The sequence below is a fragment of the Phodopus roborovskii genome, unplaced genomic scaffold (genome assembly GCF_943737965.1).
Source record: "Phodopus roborovskii unplaced genomic scaffold, PHOROB, whole genome shotgun sequence".
Lineage (NCBI taxonomy): Eukaryota > Metazoa > Chordata > Mammalia > Rodentia > Cricetidae > Phodopus > Phodopus roborovskii.
Genome location: NW_026125680.1, coordinates 2892917 through 2898033, shown reverse-complemented (window position 1 = coordinate 2898033; position 5117 = coordinate 2892917). Strand labels below are relative to the sequence as shown.

Genomic DNA, 5117 nt, shown 5'->3' with positions numbered 1-5117 from the left:
GCTGTGCAGTAAGATACAATGCTAAGAAAGAAACTGCAGGATTAAAGGGTATGTACATTCAAAATATTAAGGAAGACAACTAAATTGTTTTCCAAAGAAGTTATACAGTATATGACTACACATACCAAGAACTGTGAATATATTTATGTAAATCTGGTGGGGAAAATGGTCCCTAGTCACTAATCAATTTTGTATTTTATTGCTAATGAGTGAAGTTTATCCTTTTTAAATTTATAACACTCCTGAAATTATACTTTTTACAATATTTTAGGGCTCTTGAAAGGCAAAATTTAAATTAAAATATCCACTATAAAACATGTAATCCTCATAAATTTATTATAATTTAACTTCATATGGATCTACTCATTATACTCAAGAAAACTTTCATGATTAAATTTGGCTTGAGACTGAAGTCCTTTCTCCCAATTTTCAGAGAGGCTTAATTTAAAGGTCCTATGGCTATTTATTTTGAATTTACATGTGGGCTTCAGGTCTCATCTAATAGTTTCCTTTCAACTGTAATTGGTGTGAAAAAACAGGAGGAAAACTGTGTCAACAGAAACAATATCACTTCTAGTACTATTACTGCAGATGTCATATACTGAGTCCTTTATACATATTAACTTATGTAGTGTCCATAGCAGCAGCATATTCTGTTTCTGAGAAAACAGATCCATTTAAAATAAGAAACTTGCCTAAAATCATATATACATACATTAGGATTGCTCAAATCCAGAAAAGAAAAATTTAATGCTAGGAATATATATTCTAATTTAATCACAGTGGCTCATGTCTTTAATGACATTATTTGGCTTGCATGAATTCAAGTCTAGCCTGGGCTGACATAGTGAGACCACTGCCTCAAAACAGCAAATAACAGTAATAATAATAATAAAATACAAACAAAAAGACAGTGTACATGCTAGAGGTAGATAAGATTTGATAGCTATATGACTTTTATCAATATGTCTAGAAAATGTATTCTTCCCTTTGGTCATATGATATTGGGATACTGGTAGTAATATGCGATAAGCTTAGATTGCCTGGCAGATAGCAATAATTATCAAAGTGTCACTCATCACTATAGAAATTCCATGCCACTCAGAGTACTACCACAGAGAATTAGTTCCTTTTGTTCTACATTCTAATATTGATTAGGCAATCAGTTATAGCCAGAGGATTTTTCACTTGAGAGACCATCTTTGCATGCTCTCTAAATTAAGAAAAAAAAGTCCTCTCTCTTCCATAGGAGGCCTACATGAATCAGATTGTGCCACTGCCATGTCTTTAGTGATCTCTAAGAATGTCCAGCATGTTCTGTGAGTACTCAACACCAACATCAATGGTCGGCAGAAAATAGCCTTAGCCATCACTGCCATTAGATTGTGCGGCGGAGATATGTTCATATGATGTTGAGGAAAGTGGACAATGACCTCACCAAGAGGGCTGGAGAACTCATGGAGGACGAGGTGGAGTGCCTGATCACCATCATGCAGGACCCACGACAGCACAAGATCCCAGACTGGTTCTTGAACAGACAGAAGGACGTGAAGGATGGAGAGTATAGTCAGGTTCTGGTCAATGGTCTAGAGAACAAGCTATGTGAGGACCTAGAGCAACTGAAGAGATTAGAGCCCACAGAGGGCTGCACAAATTTTGGGGTCCGAGGTCAGCACACCAAAACCACTGGCCACCTGGGCCATACTATGTGTGTATCCAAGAAAAAATGAGTTCCTGGGCCTACACTGTTAATAGTTTATATACCTGTAAAGAAAAAAGAAAGGGTTGTGAGCCTAGCCTTTAATGCCTGAGCCATCTCTCAAGTGGGGTCGGTGAATGGAGAGAGAAGTAGGAGAAAGAGAAGGGGAGGAGAGGGAAGCACATGTGACTAGGATGATTGAGTCAGGGTAGAAGACAGAAGAGAAAAAGAGAGTGAGAATGAGAGACAGAGAGGAAGGGAGGGAGGGAGAGAAAGAGAGAGAGAGAACAAACATAAAAGAGGGAGCCAGTTTGGTTTGAAGAGAAAACTGAACCTAAAGAAAGGTCTAGAGACCTACAAGACTGCAGCCAACTAACAATTTGAGCAACTGTGGAAAGGCTACCATGAATGCCCTTCCCAGATAGTGAGATCAACAACTAAATTATCCACCATCATGGAGCTCTCCTCTAGTACCTGTTGGAAACAGAAGCAAATCCCCACAACTAAACACTGAGTTGAAATAGAATCCAGATGCAGAGAGGGAGAGGACAAGAGCAGGTCGCAGAAACACATAGAGACAGCTGATCTGAACTAGGAGGAGCTAACGGGCCCCCAGACTGATAGCTGGGAATCCAGAAGGGACTGACTCAGACCCTCTGAACATGGGTCTCAGCTAGAAGGCCTGAGCAGTCTAAGGGACCTCGGACAGTGGAACCAGGATGTATTCCTGGTGCACAAAAGGACTTTGTGAACACATCCCCCATAGAGGGATACTCCCTTAACCTACAGACAGGAGAGAAGCCCTAGTCCCTACTTCACCTGACTTGACAGATCTACATGACCCTTCCTAGATGGCATTGCCCTACATGTGGAATTGGGGTGGGGGGATGGGAGGGGAGGGTGGTCAGGGTGCATGTGAGGGGGGAGAGAGGGTAAAAGGGAGGGAAGGAGGGAGGAAGGAGAAACTGGAATCAACAAGTAAAATAAATAATAATTAATAATTAAAAATAATTAAAAAATGAAAGAAAAAGAAAAAAGAAAGGGAACGAAGAACAAAGGAAAGGAAAGGAAAGGAAAGGAAAGGAAAGGAAAGGAAAGGAAAGGAAAGGAAAGGAAAGGAAAGAGTCCTCTTGCTTTACCTATATTACTTCCTAGCCTTGGTTCCATTCTATCAAACACTAACTACATAGTAATTTCCATAGACATTTAAAATCTCTTTCACATCTTTTCCATAGGCTCTTTCCTGCCTTTCTAGACATGAATGGATCATGAAGTAATGATACTCAGTGGCAGGTCAGAACAACTAAAGTACCCAATCACAATTCTCCTGACATCTTGTGCAATAAGTAGTATGTGAGTCCCTGTAAGGCAATAGTGAATATTATCATTGAAGAAATAAAATATGGATTATACCAAAAGATAGTATCACAACAATTTATAACTCCTTAGGAATAGGGACATGAATTTGGAGAGAGCCTAGACTATGGATGACAATGACCAATTTGTTCTAATATGGTACAAGAAATAATATATTATTGTCAACCTATTCACAATCTTCTGACTCTGCTTATAGAAAACTTTAAAAAATGGATCAGGGTGCATGTGAAGGGGCAGAAAGGATAAGAAGGAAGGAAAGGAAAATGGGAGCGACGTATAAAATAAAAAAAATAAAAAATAAATGAATAAAAAAAGAAAATTGCCAGCTAGTTACATGGACATGGGGGGGTAGGGGAAGCTTCAACTCCTGAAGCTATATTCATCATAGGGTATCCCATGAGATGTTGGGTAGGAGACAGATTGAATGTACAACTGATTGGTCAGTTCTCATTCCTGTAGAACTAGGGCTTAGAGTGGGACTGGGAAGTGGGCATGGGTGGTCCCTGCCTGTAATCTAGTACTATGGATGGAGACTGTAGGACTGAAGCACGAGGTCATCTACAGCTACATAGTGAGTTTTAAGACAGCACGAGCCACACGATGCCCTATCCCAAACAAACAGTACAGCTGGAGAGATAGATCAGGGCTAAGACCATCACTTACTCTCACAGAGGACCTGGATTCAATTTCCAGCTCCTGCATGGTGGCTCACAACTATCTGACTGCCATTGCTAGGGGATTTGGGTGCCCTCTTTTGGCCTCCAATGGCATAGCATTCAAGTATATGGTGGATGTACAGACACACATGCAGGCAAATGCCCATACAATCAAATATCAATCAATCAAACAACAAGCAGCAAGCTAGGGAGCATGGCTCTCCAGGGAATGTCAGAGGTGTGTGATCTAGAGGAAGAGGAGCACAAGCAGATGAGAGGGGAAATAAAAAATGATTTAATTTCTGCTTCCACTTATAGTCAGTTGCCTCCTTCCTTGAGCCTAATTTTTCCTTTCACAAGCAGATGAGTCCCAGCAACTGAGATGATAAATAGTTCAGTGTGTCTGTCAGCTATGACCATCAGTGGTGTTGCAGCCCACAAGACAGGGTCCTCCCGGTTAAAGGGTTATCTGACTCAGAGTTATCATATACAAAGATAACTCTGCTACACTGACCCCTCGGGCAGGTAGCATTGTTGTTCTGAGACCCCTCCAACATAATTAACCTACCTACACATGTACAGAGGTGGGGAAAACATCTGCATTTCAAAACAGCTTTTCCAGATGAACCCCCCCCTTGAGTAACTTTAGTTTGTGCCAAGTTGACATAAAACTAAGCAGCACAGTGACTTTGCTGACTTCCTCTTGAATGGGCGTCCTTCTGTGGGAACAGTCTGATGCCACTTGAGTATTCAAGTATTTTCTTCTGACAAGGACATCAGTCAATATAGACTTGGTGGTCCCACCCATTTGATCCTGATGAAACTTTAATTGTCCATTTAAAAGCCTTGTCTCCAGATGTAGTCATATTCTGAGGAACCAGGGACTAGGCTGTGTTGATATACTGTTTATGATCTAATAAAACCACTGAAGATCAGAATGCAAAGCTAGCCACACTAGTCAGCCCTAAAGGCTCAGCACGGGTAACATACACCTTTAATCCCAGGACTAAACAGACAGAGGTATGTGGACGGAAGTTTCTGTCTCACCCAGTCCTGCAGCCATTTAGTCCCAAATAAATACACAGAGGCTATATATTAATTATAAACTATTAGCTGATGGCTCAAGCTTCTTATTGGCTAACTCTCTCTTAGTTATTAAACCATAATTATTAATCTAAGTATTTCCATGTGGTCTTAGCTTGCTGGAGAATGTCCAGGCATTCTACCATCCTAATAGCTACACAGCATCTTTCTGGCAACTCATTTTCTGCAGTCCTTTTCCCGGAATTCTTCTCATCTGGTAGTTCCACCTATACATCCTGTCTGTCCATTGGCCAAAACAGCTTTATTCATCAACTAATAAGAGAAACACATATTAAGAGCAT

General features: G+C 40.5%; 1 pseudogene; it reads left to right on the top strand.

Moving 5' to 3' along the window:
* The first annotated feature begins 1281 nt into the window (after positions 1–1281).
* LOC127217461 (40S ribosomal protein S18-like) lies at positions 1282–1730 on the top strand (annotated as a pseudogene).
* Positions 1731–5117: the final 3387 nt, after the last annotated feature.